At 44.5% G+C, this 22,654-nt stretch overlaps 1 protein-coding gene across 1 annotated transcript in view; it reads left to right on the top strand.

Moving 5' to 3' along the window:
• Nucleotides 1-22,654, top strand: part of GAS7 (growth arrest specific 7) — a 1,527,668-nt gene that overhangs the window by 202,487 nt on the left and 1,302,527 nt on the right. The gene's annotated exons all lie outside the window — the stretch shown is intronic.

Genomic DNA, 22,654 nt, shown 5'->3' with positions numbered 1-22,654 from the left:
ATTCAGATTGAAGAGCTTTGCAAGCCACTGAATGATTGTGCTGGTCCCAATCGTCATTAACTCCTGCTATTCACATGTGCGTCGTTCTTTCAGTTTCTTTGTTTTCAAGTGACCAAGAGTCCAGTCCGTTGTGTTGCAGGCAGGGAATATTTATGGCGATAAGAAGGCTGCCCAGTAAACAATTATGCTATGAATTTTAAACAGGGTCAAGTACAATGGGAGCCATTGTACAAGTGTTGCACATTTTAATTTGCTACACGAATATTTCAAATGGCACTGGCGTACGCTTTGCAGTTTGTATTTACTTGCCTGTATTTCTTGTGTGACTAGGATTATCCTGGCATTGAGTTTCTAGACTTTAGTAATCAAGGGCTGAGTGTGGTGTTGGCCTGCATTTGTAATGTTTAATCGTCCCTTTGGTAATGTACTAAAATAAGACGTTTTGAACATTTCATCACCCTGTAGTACGTAGCAGTTTGAAAATAAAATATTTCAAAATGGTTCCTGTTCCTCTTTTCGTGATTAACATGTGTGAAAAGTGTTTGCCCTGGTTTTGTAATTTTAGCACCCACTTGCAGGATTTAATTTTCTAAAATGAGCTCAAATTGATTTTTGGCTCGTAAGAGCAAACTAAATGTAGCTGCTTAAAAGTAAGGTGAAATAATTGTCACTTAAGCAATGTTTCTAATCACTATCCGTGAGTATGATTTTTAGTTTATTTCACACTTTCGGCTCCAAGAAATGAATAGAAAAATAAATGCTACTACACAAATTAAACACGAAGTATTGAAAAGATAAACCTATCCACCCACACGTTTGAAATGAAGACCCTTGAAAAAGAGACACATGCACTATAAAACGGATTCAAAGATCAGATTATCAAATTCCTGAATCTGTCCAGGCGCATAATATTTAACCTTTAATTGAAGAAGTAGAGGAGACATACAGCACGCATGAACTAGATTTTTCTTTTTAAATGAATCCTTCTTTCCCAAACTCCTTTCCAATGCACAGATCTCTCCATTGGCAATAACAGTTTCACACTAATAGAACACACTGCAAGTCTTCCAACCCCCTCGAGCAGTTGACGGACTTTTGATTTTACACAATTTTCAGCTTGTTAGATGACTTGCCAGTGGCAGTTCATCCCACCTAGCCCGAGCAATTAGCCATCTTTCCTGTGGCCTAGGCAGAGCTTTGGCGCAGGTGTGCTGGACTAAGTCTGCTGTACAGCTGTGGGCCTAGGGGAGATGGAATGCGTTTCCAGTGCACTCACAGCTAGTTGTTTTTTCCCTTCTGCTTCTTCTTTGAGTTCTTTAGGGACACTGAATGAGATGACGCATGATAGCTCTGGATCTAGCATGGCCTGCACAGTCCAGACTTCAGAGGTCCTGTTTCAGTTCCTTCCAGGCAATGTCTATCAGATCAGTATTAGATATAGATGATCATTTGAGAGCATAATTGACTGGACTGTAGAACTCCCTAGGAATTCCTCCCTCCCCCCAGGGAGGAGCACATGTTTTTATTCCCAAAAAGCTATTTCCCTGATGACGATCCTGGCAAATCTTTGTTCCAACCTCAGTATTTTTTAACCATACACTAAGGTGCTCCCTTAGTTGGACAAAAAAATAGGCATTATGATCCCTATGTGTTGAAAGGCAGGCACTTGTTCCAGAGCCATGCCATCTAGGAAAACGGTTCTTTGATTTTTGCAGCTCTGGGACTCCAAATACCAGCGGTGTTGCTAGGTCTGGAAAAGATCCGGGGCTACGCTAATTTCAGGACTGTCGGGACTCAGGGCTAGCTAGTCTTTTGGTTGTGGCCCCTAAGCTTCTATCTGGGGCTACAAACAAAAGACCCGGGGCTATAGCCGCCTCAGCGTCCCCATAGCAACTCCTCTGCCAAATACCATTAACTTCAATCCATTTTTATTGGTCTTCGCTCATCATCCTCCAGCTCCCTCAGTGTCAGCCACTTCTCCAAGCAACGAGTTGGTGGTAGATATCTCTTCGGCAGGGGCCTCCCTCCTGCCTCCCTGAAACTTGAGGAGAACCATCTCTGGTTCCGGAAGCACCTCAAAACCTTCCTCTTTGCTTCTGCATTCTCTCCCCGCCTCCCCTGCTAATTCCTGGCTAAATCTTCACTGGCTACCTGGACACTCTCTGACCCGGGCTCAGACCCCGCCACTTGCACACCTGCACTACCTCACTGGCAACCCTCGCACCTGGGGACTGTATTCTGTATCCCTACAGTCCCCCTACCAGCACTTATGTCTGCTCTTACCTTGCACTTGCCACCATCCGGCTGTTGTATTTATCTATGTATTCTACTATCCCATGTAGTCCACTTCCCTCCTCCCTCCCCCACGCACTTTTCCCTTCCCACTTCCCTTGCGCGATCTGAATGTCACCTGGCCTAGTATGATTGTTGTCTGTTCTTCCCACCGTTCCTCCTCCCTGCCTCGTCGCGCCTCAAAAAACTTGTGTATAGACACGTTATAAATGCCATATCATATCATATCAAAGATGTATTCTCGATACAGTTAACCTCTATAGCCTTAAATTGCACCTGACAGGCTTTAGGTATCCTGGAAGAAGGACCAAGTCATCTGCATAGAGCAAACGTGGAATTTTCTAACCATTTTAAGATAGTATATCTTCAGTAGCCAGAAACATCCTTTCCACCATATTGTTTATTTAAGGCAGAAAAGAATTGGTGCCCAAAGATAATCCCGATTCACCTCTCGTGAAGTTGAATATGTTCTGAAAAAGTTTCCCTTGGGTACCACATCTGCGAGGAAGTGTTGATATTTAGCAGGGTTGGCTCAATTCCCATGCTTCCAGACTTTGCCCATAACTTGGATCTAGTCACAAGGTAAAATGGAGAAGAAAAATCCAAGAATTATATTTTGGAGGATACAAATACAGTCCATTTACCAGGTCAAAAGCACCCATATTGAGAATAGACTTTTTGTTCCATCGATTTAATGCCCTTAGAAATTATATAGCACAAGGTTTTGCAATCAATGTCTATCTATTAAATAGGCCTGTAAGAAGACACCACAGATTTGGGGAGCCCTTTTTAAAGAGAGTCACAATGATACGGTTGTCATGATGCAGGAAAAAGAACTGCTGCTGTAAAATTAAGGAAACAGGCTGTTGTATCTTGATCTCCCTGCTTGCTATGTGTCTGAACTATCTCCCATATGCCTCCTGCAGTACATGGAATGTGGTGTAAGCCTTGCAATGTTCTGACTAGGGAATTATCTGTGTCATATGGAGAGAGCTTGGCCTAGAGTAATGGGGCTGGTGGATGTTTTCTTTCTATGTATCTTATAAGTAAAGGTTTAATCTTCAACCTGGCTCTTGCCTCATCTGTATTGAAGGGCCCTCTTGTCATTGGTGACGATATTACCATGAGCCTACGGGACCAGGTCTGGAAGCAGTGAAGTAAAGCTGTCAGAGACACAAAGCAAGGCCGGACAGAAGAGCCATCAGCAGAGAGGAACATCCACCACCCCCTATCCCCCAGCCACCCTTGGCCCCGGAGGTGAGCTGCATAAGGCAAAGGGAACCAGCACAATTCTTGTGAGCAGCAGCTGGGGCTGGAGAGCCAGACTGCAGAGTGCAGTTGGTGGTCCTTGCAACAGTAGGACCGTCCTGTGAGGCCGGACACTGGTGGCGTGGCGGCTCACAAAGTCTTGGAGATGCATTGTAAAGGTGGCCAGGATAGCAGCCTGCTACCCCGGCCTGAGAGAGAACTGGTTGGGTCTTCATAAATTGCTGGCCCTGAGGGTCTTGGGACTCTGTGCTGGCACATATCTCTGGGAATGGTCAGTGCCTCTTTCTCTAAAAGCAGGCTAACTGCTGGCACCCCTGGTGGGGCAGCACAGTATTGTCCTCAACGTCGATCTGTGAGGTTACAGTTTTTGAGGAGGGTAAATTTTGTAAGTAACTGGGCGCAGACTCCAACGAGTTGCCGTTGTTTTGTTATGTTATGTTAGGTACATTTCCTGAGCGTACGGCCACCAAGAGGTATCTTGGCGCTGGAGAGGAGGCAAAAACTCAGCAGAAAGCCAGAAAAAACAAGTTACAGATGACTAGAAAAGAAGTGTTTTAAGCGCTTTTCTAAATGCCAAATGATTGGATAATTTCTTAATCAATGGCGGTAGCCCAGTTCCATAAATTGGCAGCCGCAATGGAAAATGCACGGCCCCGGATACTTGTAAGTTTAAACATGGGTACAACAAGATTGGCGGAGGTGGATTGCATCAGGCGTTTGTGGTTGTAGCATACGAATTTCGCTTGAAGGAATTCAGCTCCCTGATCATGCAGAGCCCGATTAACTATACACTTTGAATCTAATGCGCTGGCTAACAAGTAGCCAGTGCAGAGATCATAGGACCGGAGATATGTGGGCTACATAAGGGATACCATCTGAGCTGCAAGGTTTTGTAGACGTTGTAGTTGCTGCGTAAGACCCTTGGGCTGGGCCAGGTAGAGCAAGTTACAGTAGTCTAAGCGGGATAAAACCAACGCTGCAACTACCGGTGGGCGAAGATGCTCAGGGATCAAGGGGAGCACCTTCTTCAAGACCTTCAGCTAGTAGTGGCCTTCTTGGCAGACATCCACGACTTGATTAGCCATAGACAGTGAGGCTGAGAGAATTGCCCCTAGGTTTTTCACTTTGCAAACCGGAGTAGGGAGGGGACCAAGAGCGAGGAGCCAGAAAGAAGAAACCCAGAGTATAGGATCAGGAGGACACCCTACCACCAGCACCTCCTTCTTGTCTACGTTCAAATTGAGCCAATTGTGGCCCATCCACTCACCAACGGCAGCCAGGCAACTCCACAGGCACAATGACACCCTATCCCGGTCCTGATCGAGACGGATCAGGATTTGGGTGTTGTCGGCATTCTAACACCTGAGGCCGTGGGAGCGGATGAGACACAACAAGGCCCAGATATAGATGTTGACTAGAATCGGAGACAAGGACGAGCCCTGTCGAACACTGCAGGTGAGGGAGCAGGGTGCAGAGAGAAAAGGTGGCATAGAGAGTGTCTTTGTGCGATCTGCCAGGAAAGGGGTGAACCAAGCTAGCAACCTAACTAGATATGCCTATCTGAGCAAGGAGAGACAACAGGATGGGGTGGTAGACCGTGTCGCATTCCGCTGATAGATCTAATAAAATCAGGGCACCCACCCCACCTGAGTCTACCAGCCTGGACATGTCATCCTGGACAGAGACCAGCACACTCTCAGTGCCTCTGCCAGATATAAAGTCGGCCTGTGCAGGGTCAAAAGGTGGGAGGTTTCCAGAAAAGACAAAAGTTGGGGTGAAACCACGGATTCAAGTAATTTAGTCAGAAAAGGAAGCAGAGAAATGGGGTGAAAATTAGCTAAGACAGTCGGGTCGAGTGACGACTTCTTGAGAAGCGGAACTACCCTAGCAGACTTCAGCTCGGAAGGGACAAAACCGGATTGGCATGAGTCATTAATGGCTGCTGTAAGTGCCGTTAGGAGCTTACGTGCAATTATTTTCATAATATCTGCCGTAATAGCATCTGAAGGAGAAGAAGATTTAATCCTTTTAATGGCTGCTAACACTGATTCTTCTGTAAACATCTGGAAGGTGGACCAGTTGGTGGTACTTACTGGATGGGTAGAATGATTGGTGGACTTCATTTTACCAGATGATATTGCTACAGATTTGGCAATATTCGTTTGAATGCCATTCGTTGTTCTGGGAAAGATCCCCGCTCACTCTGAGGTGGATCTTACCTCCTTGCTTGCTGGGCTTTCCTGCATTGTTCCGGTTTGTTGGGCGCAGGAGCTCTTCTCCCTGCAGTGTCCAATGTACAATGATGATGTTGCCATCCTCAGCAATGGCCGCGACTTCTTCACACATACAAAAGGTTCTTTTATCTGATTCTCAGCGCTTTGGATGTCAAGGAAGGTAAAGAGGCAGCGCTGCACTTGGTGAGCTCCCGGTCAGGTGTGGAGAAGAAGCGGATCAATAGTACGTTGGGAAAAGACAGCAGATTCTGTTACCCTGTTGTGGTTCAGGGTCAGCAGTGAAAGGGTCCACCACTACCTCGGTTAAACTATCAGTAATGGAGGTGGGACCTAGAGGAGATTATGAGAAGAAACTGCAGTGCCCTGGAACTACACGGTACTGTGATAGGGACTCATTGTTGTGTGAATGCTGTGTGACAGCCAGCAAGGAGCTTAATGCTCACTGGGAAGAGATGTGGGTCTATTGCCGTTGCTGTGGCACCGAATTGGTAGAGTCTGGAAGCACGTTCATTGTCGTGCTTGAAGAACTTCATTCAGACTTCCTAGCAGTTTTATCTGGAGCTGTCAATGTTGAATAGGGAATATTAACCTTGCTCAGTCATGATGTGAGGCCAGTGAGAATTTGGCTGTAGTGTTTTTAATTATGGCATGATGTGGGTGGTGCGTCAGTTGCCCTGGCCTTTGATTACGGTTTGATATTTAGTGTTTTTGCTTTTGACAGGGCGACTAATCGTTTTACCTTCACAGGTTGTTGCTGACATGCTCAGCTCTTCAACAGTTTGGTTTTAACTTTTTCTTTCGCAGGTGGTCTTCAAGTTGCCATCATTGAGCAGTGCCTGGACTCATTAAGTATAGGAACCTTTACGCACATGTTACTGTATTAGGTTGTATTTTTTGCTGCTCCTTCTCTGTGGGTTCCGGGAGGGAGGTTGGGGTTTGTGAGATTTGGTTGCGGGTTTTGAGGTGTGTCCACGTTGTGTACTTCAGGGGTGAAATGCACCCGGCATAGCGCCACATTGTGATTTGGGGGCATGGTTTCACCTGCCCTTGGGCCACAGTATGTTTTTTGGGGTGTTGGACACCCAGCTGGGTGACATTTCTCTGGCAGTATTGTGTTGGTCACCTTAATGCTTACTTGGCATTTGGTTGCTTTTATCCTTTCAGGATGTGTGCATAGGTGTTGTTCTCTTGTCTATGACTGGTTTTGGAGTGGTCCTCCTCGGGTTTGTTTTTGGGGGGACAGGTCCGCTTATTTTGGGCGTCCTTTGCCCTGTTTTAGTATAACTGGAGATTGTTAGATTGGTGTTGGATGTGGAGGTGACTGTTTTCACAGTACACCGCAGCTGCCTGGCAGTTTGATGAGCAGATGCTGTTGTGAGTCGTGTTCGTGGATTTGCTTGGTTGTGTGAGATGGAATTCAGGGCTGGTCCCCAGTGTAGTATGTCCAGCTACATGGCCCGCATGCTTGGATTTAGATTTTCTGGGTTTGGTTTGGTTGGCATGAGTGGGTGTGGGAGCTTTTGCTTCTTGTTGGAGTGGAATTGCAGTTCTGTTGCTAAGTCGACTTAAGGTTGCCTTTCTCAGATGTTTTTCCATTGCTCCGTTTTTCCTCCTATTTCTTTTTGTTTGCATTGAGGGAGGAAATATATTGTCTTGGTCTCACTGCATGCTATGTGCCTGTGTTTTTTCTTGTATGCCACCTGCAGTACAGCATGTTGTGGAATGTGGTGTAACTCTCGGAATGTTCTGACTGGGGAATTCTCTGTGTCATATGGAGGGAGCTTGGCCTAGAGTAATGGGGCTGGTGGATGTTTCCTTCTATGTATCCCATTTAGCCTGTACCTGTATATTCAGACCTTCAACTGGCCCTTGTCTCTGTATTGAAGACACCTCTTAACATTCTGCTTGATGGAACCTGAACACAAGCTCTTAACGTGAACGCTATTTCAGTATTTATGGTGGTTGGTAAGCGAGTTTTGGACAGCCGTCATGCTAGAACAGAATAAGTGTGCATGTGGTTCATTGGAGCACAACAGCTTTAATTTTCACTCTGGAAATGGTAAGCTAAACGTCTTCCTTCATGGATAATTACGATTATTTATTACTTCTAACGCGCTGCATTCCTGCATGCCTTGGGCACACAAATAACAAGGACATCAACAATGATGCCTACCCAAGTGCCACATGATGGATTATTTCTGCTGGGGTTACATTTTGGACCAGGAGGTTTCCCCTTCGCCTGGTGGATAATTGCTTCTAATATTGTGTCCATCATAAATGAGATCTTTATGGAAACTGAGTATGTACTATGGGAATCACCCCAGCGTCAGGGAGCAGACATGCCGATAACAGCCCGCACCTAGGCAGTCCTCTGCCAGGGCTGTGGGTCGTTACCAGCCATGTCTGCCCCCTGACGAGGCATGATATATTTTTTTCTTTGGGGCAATGGATGCGCATATTGTGCAACGCCAATCATCCAAAAATAAAAGATTTCTGCTGCAATAGGAAAAGGTACAAGTCCTTCTTCCATCTCTTTGACGCGGCCGCAGACAGGAGAAGTGCCTGGACCGCAGCACAAAGCGCTTTTCCAGCAGGTAAGTGGGTGGGTATGGAAAAGGGTATGTTTTGTTTTGAGGGTGGGAGGAGGTTGGGGAGGCAACTTTACCTGCACACATTAAAGGTAAAACAAAAGATGGCACCACCCGGGGAAAGGCCTTGGATGGCTGGAAAAAGTGGGCAGTGCACAGTGTATCCTCACCGCTCTTCCAGCCACCTGATAGACTGTTTGCCGTACCCCGGGTGCGAATACTGGTAACTAAACCTGATTGGCCATTCTCACAACTACGGACCTCTACACTCTTGCATTCCATAGCTGTATCATTTTCCAAATACAATACTACCTCATTAAAGCCATATGTGGAATATTTGACCCACTCCCATTCGTCAATGTTCACTTTGAGCAAGGGAGGTGTTGTAAATACCCATGCCTTCAGATCTAAGGACTTTGGGTCATTTTCTTGGGCTGCCTTTTCAATCCTATCCAATTGAGCTTGCAACAGTGCTCTTCTTATCATAGATCAGAGATGTGCATTGAGCTCTTACATTTTTGATAGTCGGTTGCCGTGTTCCTAGCTTGTCCCCTCCTTGCTGTTCTGATTTGCGGTCAGTGCCTTCATGATGAAACCATGTGTTTGCTAAGTCATTCAACCCGTTTTTGTTCACTTTTTTGCCATCTATCTTTCATTAGGAGAAAAGGAATTGAGGCCAATAGATCGTCAAAAACTGGGACCTTGTCCATGTTTGCAACTGTCACATTAGTTTGATAAACTACCACAGTATGAACCAGGGCACACGTCTCTCAGTATGCAAGTTTAGTTTATTTTAGTTTATTCATTTATATGATGAACACCGGAACCGGGGGTATCAGGGCGCAAGCAGTACAGACAATGCGAAGCCCTTTCCTTAATGCTTCTACCGTGTTGGGACCAAATCTCACTCTTAATTTCCTTACACCTTCAAAGGTGGGATAGAACATGTACTGTGTTATCAAAATTATACTTTAAAATGCAGGGTAATGTCCTCAGGAGTCTTGGTGGGTGCTCGTTACCCAGAGCCTTCCCAAAGTTGATGTGCCTCTCTGGATGACCTGTGTGACACTTATGTGCTACAGTGACTGCATCTGTCCCATAGGGCAGCCCGGGACCCATGTGTTTCTGTTGCATGCTATTCTGCACCTTCATATACAAGCTTGAGTCAAGGTATTTATATTTCAGACCAAACACATGCAGAATTCTGAATAAATAAAGGGATTCCAGCAGGAACTTTGGTACCCGTCTTCTTTTTTTTTTCTTTTTTTCTCTTAAATCACAACGTTACTTTTAATCAAAAGCAAGTTTTCCCATTGCAGCATGACTGTTTGGGACCACTTCCTATCGCGACCTAAGGCCCCACTAATCACTTTGTGCTGACACACCTTTACTGTCTATGCTTCCCTACATACCAGTCACGTGCATGCCCTAATCTTGTGCTTGGGGAAACCCGTCACAGTTTGATGCAGATATTGTATCATGTTCTTGTATTTAAAGCTCCCCTGTAGTTTCAGATCTTGCAATCCTAATTCCTATTGATTTTATTCAATGATTTTCTACACAATTCCGATTCACGGGGTAGTCTTAAAATGTATTCATCACTCTGTGCGAGTTAACAAATGTTTAATGCAAAGTTCATCGTCAGTACCTCCCGCACTATGTGAGATAAAAAGAATAATTGCACAAATCCTTTCGATTGGTTACATCAATACAGTCAGATAGAAGTCTGACTTTACATTCTGTTTGCCCTTCCCCTTAAACTCACTATTCTTAGCCTGCGTCTCTTTGGTGTTCGTGTTTGGCAAACCTTCAAGATAGAAGTGTTTTATAGTTTGAGGAAATTTACCACAGATCACTCCAGCTAGAGTCGGGCTCACTGATCTGTCTGATTGGCTGATGCAAACACCGACCTAGACCCCACTTTTTTATTGTATATCCTGCAGTGAACAGTAATGTCTCCCTCTCAGTATATGATATAATATGATTGGTTATTTATAATGTGCTTAATAGCCGAAGGTTTCTAATCGCCGACATGGGGATTGAACCTTTGCTGCTCGGTGTCGTCTTGCTTTCAAGGCGAGCAGGTTGCCGCTGAGCTATCCATCCTCCCAATACACGTGGCCATACACGTGAATGATCGTTTTTACAGCCTGGGATGCTCTTCTATCGGGTTGCAACTTGTACCTTCCCATCTACCATCTGGACCCTGCACTGCTCACTGATCCCTTGCTAATGTACTCTGCCAAGGTAGTCTGCTGGCAAGGTTTCTCTGTTGCTTATAGACAGGTTTTCTGATAGACTCGACCAACAAGAGTAATAACAATGGGGCGCTTGCCCTCTGGGAACTGATTGAGCTCTGACTCATGAACCTGCCCATGGGAAGCCCAGGCAAGCTGTGCCTGGCACAGGGTGTGCCTCTTATCACTCCAAAGAGCTGCAGTCCAACAATGACTACAAACTCTGCAACCACTCTAAGAATTTGGAGGCCTGAGCTTCGATGTCTGTGCTCCCAGGGCTCGGAATATCCTCCCACTCTCCCTGCGACTTTTGCCTTCTCGGCTCTTCTTCCAGGCTATTACGCAAGTCTATACTCGCCCTTGGCACTCAAGGGGTTAAGAGAGCTGGTAAAAGACACCTTTGTAATATAGGTCCAGGTTAGTCACCACCTGCCTCTTGATTCCCGTCTCCCTCATCTGGCTCTTTTTTAGTGTTTTTTTGTTTCGTCCTTGTATTTGTGCACCCTGAGGCCTGCGGGCATGCAGGCATGTGGAGAATTAAAAATAATAATCCATTTAGACGTTTAGCTGACCGTTTCCAGAGGGAAAATTAAAGCTGTAATGTTACAATGCTCGCTTATTCTGTTCCAGCATGATGGCTGTCAATAACTCGCTTGCTAACCACCATAAACACTGAAACTAATAGAGTTCATGTCAAGAGCTTGTGTTTAGGTTCCATCATGCCGAAACGCCATAGAGTAAGCTAATGGGAGCACAAGGGGACCAAGGAATTCTCTTTGCATATGATTCGCCTGAACAGGCCAGAGATGAGTGCCCAGATGTGGCTATCTCTGCCTTTCTGAGCTACAGTAGCCAAATCTCTCAGCTGCTTAGCCTGCATGGTAGCTAGTGCAGGGTGCCGCCCTGGTTACACAGAATATAAGTAGGACCTGGAAAGAAACCACACAAGGTACTTCTATACCTGACGGCGAAGCCTTGGAAATCCTAACAATGCCTCTTGGCTGGGAATTGAATGGAATGAAATGTTACACAGATATTTCAGACAATTGTCAAAGCCAAACATTGCAGTTATTTGGGGGTGGTAAAAGTGAGGGGATGCAGCTTCTGGATGTGGCAGGTATTGTTCTTGGGGGAAAAATTCAATATTGCAGACATTTGTGCACATAATATTTTCTATTTCACCATTTTGTCTGCAGTAGATCTGGATTCTTGCCAGATCACAATTTGTATCAAGAGCATGACGAGAGTTTGAATTGCTCAACTGCTTGATTAATGCATGGTCTATGTGTGCTCTTGTGGTCCAGCAGTGGGTGATTGGTGCTCAGAGGTGGCACAGATCCAGGATTTGTTGGTGTGGTGGTCAGGGTTCCTAGGATGTTTTTGAATTAGCAACAGACATTTAAGGAGCAGTCAGTTCTAGTCTGCCAAAAATTACCCATGCCCATGCATTGGCATTTATTTTGGAAATGCAGAAATCATCTGCCACCTAAAGCCTTCGGTGTGAGGTTCACGTTTATATTTGCTTTTCTATAGTGTACCGCAGGGTTCAGTGTGAGGTTCACGTTTATATTTGCTGGCATAGGTTCATTGTGAGGTTCACGTTTATATTCGCTGTTCTATAGCGTACCGCAGGGCTCAGTGTGAGGTTCACGTTTATATTCGCTGTTCTATAGTGTACCGCAGGGCTCAGTGTGAGGTTCATGTTTATATTCGCTGTTCTATAGAGTACCGCAGGGCTCAGTGTGAAGTTCATGTTTATATTCGCTGTTCTATAGCGTACCACAGGGCTCAGTGTGAGGTTCAAGTTTATATTCGCTGTTCTATAGTGTACCGCAGGGCTCAGTGTGAGGTTCATGTTTATATTCGCTGTTCTATAGAGTACCGCAGGGCTCAGTGTGAAGTTCATGTTTATATTCGCTGTTCTATAGCGTACCACAGGGCTCAGTGTGAGGTTCACGTTTATATTCGCTGTTCTATAGCGTACCGCAGGGCTCAGTGTGAGGTTCACGTTTATATTCGCTGTTCTATAGCGTACCGCATGGCTCAGTGTGAGGTTCACGTTTATATTCGCTGTTCTATAGCGTACCACAGGGCTCAGTGTGAGGTTCAAGTTTATATTCGCTGTTCTATAGTGTACTGCAGGGTTCAGTGTGAGGTTCAAGTTTATATTCGCTGTTCTATAGTGTACCGCAGGGCTCAGTGTGAGGTTCACGTTTATATTCGCTGTTCTATAGAGTACCGCAGGGCTCAGTGTGAGGTTCAAGTTTATATTCGCTGTTCTATAGTGTACTGCAGGGTTCAGTGTGAGGTTCAAGTTTATATTCGCTGTTCTATAGCGTACCGCAGGGCTCAGTGTGAGGTTCACAGTTATATTCGATGTTCTATAGCGTACCGCAGGGCTCCGTGTGAGGTTCACAGTTATATTCGATGTTCTATAGCGTACCACAGGGTTGAGTGTGAGTTTCATGTTTATTTACTCTCTATACTTCATCCTTGGAATCTTTGACTTTTTTTTAGCACAGTTTTCAGGGACATGTATACTCTAATGATGCTAATATTTTCCTCTTTTCCTTCTTTTGATGATTGTTTTCAACCACATTTTTCTGCCTGTCCCCCTGTTAAATCCTGGATGTCTTCACATTTCCTATGCCTTAATTCTTTAAAAGCCCATTGTTTTCCTTCCTGGGTCTTCTTCTATTCTGTCGCCCTCTTCTATTTCTTTTCCTGTACTAACCCTACCGGATGGGCCTCAATCTTGTCATTTGGATTTTATTGTTGATTATTCATTTACGATAAGGGCACCAATTGCCACCATAGTTCGGCCTTGTCACTTTCATATTTTTAAGAAATATTTGTCATCTATGAACCTTTGCCACTTGTAAACCATTACTGCAAACTATCGTTCTATCTTGTCTACATTATTGCTGGTCCTTGTATGCTGGCCTTCCGAAGTCCATGCTTTTCTGTCTTCGGTCTGTTCTGCACTCTGCTGAACAGACCGAAGACTCTGTGCGGACTCCAGACTTCCTCTAATGCATCGCATTATTTGATTCAAGTGTGCCAGCTTCCTCGGAAATGTAGATTTCAGTTTCATGTTCATTGCTTTGTAAGTAAATGTGTTCATGCTTCGGTTCCTGGTTCGTTGTGTTCTCTGGGCTCTTTGCATCATCCACAAAGGGCTCTTTAGTTAGCATCTCAGTTTATTCTCTCTTTGCCCTCGTCTTATGTGCACATATTCTTGTGTCCACTGTGTCCAACCTTTTAGACCTAAATGCTGCAATGTCCTTTCACTGGACATTTGCTCCTGTTCTAATTTGGGATTCTTTAAGAAACAGATTACATCCAATTTCTCATGGACCACTTATTCATTGGATGTTTCCCTTGACGTGCTGGCTGTCATGATAATCATGTTTTGGTTCGTGCTTTCGTCACTTATTGTTATTGTACTGCTTTAAATGATGTACAGCCCTGTATATAGAAACACCATATACATGCTGTAATAAATGTAATAAATAACATTGGGGGTGGGTTAACAATGTATCCCATAGTTCCTGCACATGCATGTATGTTTGCTGAATCTCTTCCACATTGACTAACATGCTTCCACTCGTGTATGCCTCTTGAGCATCATCATGGCCCATCAATCCTGGCTATGATAAATATGCTCATTATAGCCACACACTTAGCTTTGTGGGGATCTTGCTCTGCTTGGTTCCCTTCAGCAGGGCCCATCGGCATGCATGCTTCCTAAGCGTGAGGTGTGTCAATCTGTTCCTCTGTTTGCATACTGGTTTGTGATACCCTTCATCTGGGGTGCATCAAGCACAGCTCATTTTATAGTAAATGTCTCTTTTGCTAGCTGGCATACTGGTCTCAACAGCTGGGCCATTTTAGGGGAGTGTTAAGCTCAGGTGACTTTATTCACAAAAATGCCCTGTCCAGCCCCCTTGCATAAATTAGTGTTGGGAGCGTTTGTGACACTAATGTGTGACAGGCTCCCAGCAACCACGTGGTTACTGGGAGCCCATTTCACAGAAATGGGATGTTAAAGGGCCTGTCTCTGTGAAATGACCGAAAAGAAAAGAAAAAAACGTTTCCTTCCCCATTTGGGGAATTAAAATAGTGGTGTGACAGCCGTGTTTAACCCACATATGTCGCACGTCAACAAAACAAACATCATGACATGGTCAGGAATGACTCTGTGATGATATGTGCATGCTTGTTGCATGCCTGTGCATGTTTCAAGAGGCACATAGGGATGACCCTCGTTTCTGGACATCTTAAAGTGGATCCCATTTGTAAATGTACCCCCTTATTTGTGCAAATGTGCAAGTGGGGGCATTTAAATGAGTATATCAAAGATGTCCTCATTCAGACCTTTTTGTGGTGCAAGTGAGGAGATGTTCTAGTGCATCCCCTCACTTGCACTTGGATGGGATGTTGGTTGAGGTGAGTCTAGGGACCATTCATTAGTTTGTAATTGCAAGCCCTGCCTTGCTGCGTTGAAGTTTAGATCACAAGCAATTAGTTAAGTCAAAATTGTGCATCTGATTATAGGCAAATTTGGCATACGAGAAAATGCTATTACACTTTAGCCCCTCTCTCTGGTCTGGTGTGTTTGGTCATCCCAAGGTCTAGGTTTCATGGAATGCCTGGAGTTGGCTCAGGGACAACTATGGCCAGGTGACTGGGGACAGTAAATCACCAGCAGTTGAATGGCACGCAATGAGGAATCAAGACCTCCTGGCACCCTACCCACTTCTCGGAATTACTTGCTGTGAACATCAGGTGTATATAAAAGGATTGCAATGTTGTAAAGAACACTCTACCCAACCTGCCCACACCATGAAGTAAATGAGCGTCGGAGTTCTAGATAATCTAAAGAAAAAGTTTCAATCTGAAGGCAGATCCCGTGCTACCAAACACACCCAACCAAATTCCACACAAATTCAAAATAAAATGTCTGTTCTACTTGCTGTATTGGAGCCGGCCCAGAAGTTCTAGTTCTATAGCAAGAACTTTAGGTGGGAGCCTCGTGTGTATCCCAGACCTCTCCCAAATTCCCTACAATAGGTTGGTGTCCAGGTTATACGGGAAGTGAAGTTAGAAATCAATTGAAATGCTTCCCTTGGAGATCAGAGGGACAGCAGATAAAACTTACCATCTCGTGCCCCCCGCAGAGGGAGATAAATTAAGTTAAGAAAGAAAACTGGGCTATCCTTCCCGCCATCCCCTGGCATCTCGGCACTGTGGATGTAGTTTTGAATCAAGAGAGGTAATATCCTGGTTGAGGTGCTTCTCTCCAGCAAAGATCATTCATAAAAGCCAAAATGGAGCATCCATGTTTGGCCCTTGGTCTGGGTCAACATCTACTTCTCCTGCAACCTCCTTTTTATCCATGGCTCATCACTATTGCTGGAAACGAGTGCCTTTAAAGTTGAATGATAGTGGGCTCTATCGTTACAGCTGGGATCGGCTGGCGTCTTTATGGCGGTCAGAGAAGAGTGCCCTGCTATGCTTGTGTAGCTCAAAGAATAGCAACTCTTCTATGGGGCCATTTTAGGTCATAAGAATGGAAGGATACTTTGGAAAGGGGCAGTGGAAAAATGTCTGTGGCACATATATGGTCATGCAAATCTACAAAACACAATCTTTGAATACCAGTGGACTTCTTCAATGAGACTGGATCCACCTTTCAGCTCTATGCTGTCCCCCTTGCCTGCAACACCTTGTTTCCCCTCATTCCATTGCCTCCTAGCTACATTAATGATATTGTTTCCTTCGGATTCTATCCATATCATGTTATCCTGTTAACGGTAACCTTGGGTCGTGCAGTGCTTCTTTGTGCCAAGCAAGGCTTGTGATATGGAAAACTCAATACATAAACACGAGCAACAATGCTACGTATTGTAGCTCCATCTAGAATGAGATTGCTGGACATGCTATCATAAACCAATGAATGCAGTGGGCCTGAGTTACAGTGGGGAAGGTTAATGAGTAAGCCTGCAATGCCACGTCCATGCATGCCTGAAAGTGTATCTGGCTGTGGTAGAAGGATATCCGTGATAATTTCGAGAAAAGAAAAAACAAAACAAATTGAGAAATGACCTCATTTTTTTGTACCGATTAATTAAAATTATTTTTTCTTTTTGTTTTTTTTTCTATAATGCAGGGGAGTCCCCCAAGAACCACCCCCACCCTAATTTATATGCTTACCCCACCTATTATTTACCATAAATACACTAAAATATCTACTATGTTTGGTCACATAAATTAGGTCATTCCTCATTCTTTTTTTTGTATTAGGTTATTTGTACGGATTTGGTGGTGGAGAACTTCACACTACGTGGGTCGGGAAAGAGTTAGCTTCACTGCCAGGTCGTGGGATGGCCAGAAATAAGGTCATGTAAGGTAGTCCTCTTCAGTATGGGTAGAGGATGGGAGAGGTGAGCTTGGTATGCCCCACCGTCCTTATCTGCCTCTCTACTCCCTTTGAAACAGGATTAGGAGGACTGTAAAAGGCGCTCGTCTTTGCTGTGATGCGCACTGGAGAACTCTACGGTTCCCTTTGTTGCCATGGCTCGGTGTGGAGGTGGATAATAAGACACCGGCTCACCGCATGCTGGTGTCCATGGTGATCCTCCGACACAGTAACTGCTACTTGCCAGATTTGGATTTCAAACAATTGTAGCATTTTTCTTCAAGATTACGATTCCACGTCAGTCAAGCAAAAGTAAGTACCCCTTTTCCTCGTTCTCGCCGAAAAAAACAGGAGTGTGCGAAACAAGTGTGAGCATTTTGTGGAGAAGGCCCTTGCACAGCTCTGTATTGTCTTTTTTTATTAAGTGCACCAACGCTCTAATTGCAGATGCTTTGTGTTGTAGCTACACTGTGAACAAATATGAGTGGGGCTTCGTTATGGTTTACATATACTGTGATAGGATTTTTGGCCTGACTGAGTCTCATTTCAATATTAGCCAGCATTGTTCAATACACCTGTGCTATATTAAATTATAACCGGTCAGCTGTCTGCCACGGCATTCACCCATAGTTGTAATCTTGTGTGCACTGCAAATGCTAAACACACTTTGTCCTTTGACGCTTGTGCCATCGATGCATGGCTTCCTGCACATGTCTAGCCTAAGCAACTCCAATACATGTGAAGGCAATCAAAGATAGCGGTAGGACTTTCTTTGGGCAATAGAGCAGTGGCCAGAGAATTGGCATCTACAGCAGTGGTGCGCAAACTGTGGTCCTCCAGATATTTGGCTTGCCGCTCTAAACAGCTCTCTGTGGCATATTCAATGCTGACTGTTGGGGAGAGTCCTCTGGAGGAACCCTAGTTACCTACCAGTGATTTATGCTAGCAGTCAGCTGTTTCTGGAAATGCTGCATGTCTCGGAGACTTCTTCTAGGTATAGCGGGAACCTAACACCATAGAAGCTATACAAATAGACATTGGGGGTCATTACGACCCAGGCGCTAATTGCGCCAACTTTACCACCATGGTGTAAACTATGTTTACACCATGGTGGATGGCGGATTTACCGCCCCATTCCAAGGTGAGTGGGGCGGTAAATCCCCATTTCCCATTTTCCCTTCCCTATTCCCATTTTTGCCTCATAAGGCATAATGGGAGTGGGGAAGGCGCTAATTATGCCACCGTAAATTACGGTGGCGTAATTAGCAGCAAGGCGGTTTAGCGCCATGGATTTTAACGGCTGCTAAGAGCAGCCGTTAAAATCAGAATAGGCGTTAAGGGTTAACGACGGCGTTAGCCCTTAACGCCTGGGTCGTAATGAGGCCCATTATGTCAAACTGGGTCAAGAGGAAGTGGGTGGAGGGTATCATTAAGGTGGAACATTCACAGGGAGCCATTCTAGATGTCCTCAACTTTTGAATTGTCTGTGGTGGTGAGACACCATATGATCTCTAATGGCCAACAGCAGCCACCATGCTTTATAAAGTACTTTACTGAAAAGTGTTGAACCATGCATTGCTTTTCCTGCGATACCCCTGGTTCCAACTGGTCTCGCAACCCAACTTCTGACTATGGTGTTTTTTTTTAATGTTATAATTTCATCAGGAATGTGGATACACATGCTGCTCATCAGGTGCACTACAGGAATAAGTCTATGATGGGAGTGTGCCCTGGGTCGGGGGCCATCGATTCCTCCTATTTCCTTAATCTGTAACAATGTCTTATCGTAGGCTGAGGAAAGGCAGATGATTCGTTTTTGGGGTGTCTCCACCAGCACACTGGAGGAGTGGCTGACATTCTGGAAACTGAATATCACCTTTGTTAATGCCAAATATGCTCTGGATGGCATCACCAACTAAAGGTTGGTGAAGAAAGACAACCTGCTATCACTTGCCTGACTATTGAAGACTTCAACTTCCCTGTAGACATTCCCTGTATGTCCGATTGGTGTGAATGCTCCGGTTGGTTGTGACCACGGCTTCAGTAAACTCTTTTTAAAGCCAGATTCTCGCCATGATCAAGTTAAACTGTTAAAAAAGACTTATCAATTATTTTGTGCTGATGAGAACTTTTAAAAGACTTCCTACAACTTTTGTAAAACTTCGTTATAAAATTTAAACTGGCAAAATTAAGAAATTTGAAAGGCAGTGCAACTGATGAAACACAAGATTCGTATGTCCAAAAGGACGGACAACACTTATCTTGGTTTTCTGTCAATAAAGCAGCTTGGGAGCAACGTGCAGTTCCTAACCATGAGTATTCAATGGGAAATCTCTAAAAGGCCTACAATAAATTATAGAAGGAGGACAGCTAGTGTGAAAACTATGTACATTTTACACTCGTTGGCTGCTCTACTGGCTTCTGGAGTGTATAGAGTACTGATCATTAAAAACTTGCTGGCTCATATCTTCTGTGAGACAGGTATGTGTCGCCTTCCGGAATTATTGATGACAAGACAGCCCCCATTTTCAAGCAGGAGAAATTATATCACCGTTTATGTTATGGCATTATGTTTCTTAAGAATGATTGAAACAGCATATAGTGTGGCTGCACCATATGTAGAATTGAGAAGCAATGCTTGGAGTAATATGATGGCACCTCCCTGGATGGTTTCAATTCTGATTTATTATGAAAGGGATTCTCCTTCCTCCAACACATTCAGTCCTACTGTCCTTAATTACTAAAATAAAAACGCCCTTAAGAAGATCAGTGTTATAACCTGGAGCTTCTCAAGAGTGTTTTTGAATGTAGCAATTAAAGGCACCAGGACTGAATGAGATTCATCTCCAGCTTCTGTCTTCTTGTCAACATAGTCTTCTTCCATTCATGTCATAGTTATTGTTTCATCGTCTTTTGATGATTTAGGCAACCCTATTGTATGATGATGATGATTTTATAGAGTGTTCGTTTGCCAAAAAGCATCATGCCACTAGTGCAGGAACTACCATCAGCAAAATACAAAACGAACAAGGAGCTAATAGGAAGAGATGTGTTTTCAATTTCCTCCGAAAGGAAAGATGATCAGAAGTCCCACAGAGATGGAGTGGAAGCAAATTCCACAGTTCACTTGCAGCCACTGAGAAGGATGCCCTCTGACACAAGAGAAGCATACCCACGGTACTAGCATCCGATATGTCGTCAGGGAGTTAAAGGTCAATTGGGGACATAAGGGTGGGCCTTATCCCTTAGATATTCGAGACCGAGCCCATAAGGGCCCGGTGCACAATACACAAGGATTTGAAATGAACCCTTTTGCATACAAGCAGCCAATGAAGCTGGCACAAAACAGGAGACATAGGCGTCCAATAGGGAGTCCGAAACACCAGCCTTGCTGTAGAGTTATGCAGAACTTACAGACGGTGAATCAAGTACAAAGGTTGCGCTAAGTAAAGAGAGTTGCAGTAGTCAATCGTGCTCAAGACCAGTGCCGCAACTACCGGCGCTTGCAACTGAGTGGAAATGAGAACTAAAACTTTCTGCAGAATACTCCACTTAAAGTGGCCAGATTGACAAACTGGTGCAACTTGTGCCTCAAGTGACAATGCAGAGGAGATTTTCACCCCTAGATTCTTGACAACCAGTGCTGCACTGGGACAGACCCCAAAAGAACTGGCACAGAAAGAGGGAGTCCATAAAGAAGCAACAGACGAAGAACCCACCACCAATATCTCGGTCTGATCTCCATTCGATTTAAGCCAGCATCCAGCTCCCAACGTCCCTTAGCTAAGCATCAGGATGTAACTGATGAAGTCGCACAATAAGTTGTGTATCATCAGCATGGGAGTAGCACTGGAGGCTGTGTGAGTGAAAGAGTTTAACCAGGTGCTGAATGTAGAAATTGAATAGGATGGGGGGGAGAGCCAAGCCTTGAGGGACCCCACAAGTGAGAGAGACAGAAACTGGATGAAAACGTGGGAGAGAAAGTCTGTGAGCACCCTTCAAGAAAGGAAGAGAACCATGAGACACCTGACCAGTGATCTCTGGTTCCGCAATCCAGGACAACAGGGTGGGATGGTCAACCATATTGAAAGCAGCTGAGAGATCTAAAAGAACCAGTGCTCCGTCCCACCCTTATCTGAGTAACGGGCCAGAGACCAATACACTCTCGGTGCCAGCGCAGGGGAGGAAACCAGACTGGAAAAGGTCAAAGAAAGAGGAAATTTCCAAAAAAGAACCCAGCAGAGGCGATACCCGAGACTCAACATTTTTCATAATGAAAGGAAGAAGCGAGATAGGCAAAAGGTTAGACAGATAGGATGGGTCCAGAGATGGATGTTTTAGCAACAGTCACCAAAGCGTACTTCAAGTGAGAGGGAATCATACCAGATAGACACCAGTGATTTATGGCATGAGTCAAGAAAGGGGCAATTATAGGTAGAATAGGGTCAAGTGCTCAGGCAGACTTAAGCTTAAGCGTGGATTTACTGATGTCCTACACGCAATAAAGTGGAAAGAAATACCACTGTTCCCTACGAGTGGAGACCACAGCGGTAGAGGATACTGCACCAATACCAGAGGCTGATGGAGTACTAGAATTGCAAATTGTTACAGTCTTCTCCACAAAGTAATCAGAGAGAGAGTTGCACAGTTCCTGGGATGATGTAATGTCAGCATCTGCAGCCGCAGGAGAGGACAGTGATCGCACCAGCCTGAACAACTCTTTAGGTTGATTAAGGGCGGCCTCTACTTTCTCAGAATAGTATTTGCCTTTGGAGGCAGCCACTGCTTTATGAAAGATAAGCGTTGCTCACTTTAGCAAGGAATGATATATTGTATGAGCTATACTTTACTATTGTAGCCTCTGACATTGTCCTGGCTCATTCCTTATCTTTCCATACGTATAATATGAGATCTTAAAAAAAAACACTCTCTTCACCTTTCCTTTTCCTTAAGGTCTCATCCACAATTCAGTCCTTCGACTTATGTTTATCTCTCTGTGCATCAGTTTCTATTTAATTCAAACTGCAATGTCAATTGTATCATATATCCTAATCTGCATTTCTTTTTGCGCTATATAGCACAGTGCAGGTATGACTGTCTTCTTCTTTTCAGTCATTGGCTGTTGCCGTGAGGTTCTTCCAAGATGCTTCTTCCTCATTTATTTTCTGTAGCTGTCTCCTCTCTCCTCCCATCTTTTGTCTTATTGTGTATCGTTTTGTTTCATGACTTGGCTCAGGGAAATTGGGATCCATTATCAGCGTTTGCTTTCTTCTACTTGCAGTCTTTCCAACTGTGTCCATACTATAACTATGAATGTATGCCCTAAGACCTTGTCAGTTACCAAAGTCTTCCTTCAGATGTTATTCTTCGCTTTTGTTTGTTCTTTCTTTCTCACTGGCTTGTTAATCTTCCTCAACCCCTTACCCACTCCCACTATAGAATCATGAGATCTGCTGTTAGTTCTCTATCCAGCCTCATGGGCTTCTTAAACATTACCCCAGACTTGTCATACCTGTACCTGTGATATCCATTCTCTTCTCATTTATGTTTTCTTACAGCAATTTGCACAGTGATTCAGGGCAGCCTTTCCGCCTCACGTATTATGATTGTTAC

The sequence above is a fragment of the Ambystoma mexicanum genome, chromosome 3q (genome assembly GCF_040938575.1).
Source record: "Ambystoma mexicanum isolate Mex_15411 chromosome 3q, UKY_AmexF1_1, whole genome shotgun sequence".
In the NCBI taxonomy this organism is placed as follows: Eukaryota; Metazoa; Chordata; class Amphibia; order Caudata; family Ambystomatidae; genus Ambystoma; species Ambystoma mexicanum.
This window is presented reverse-complemented; position numbering and strand designations above follow the sequence as displayed.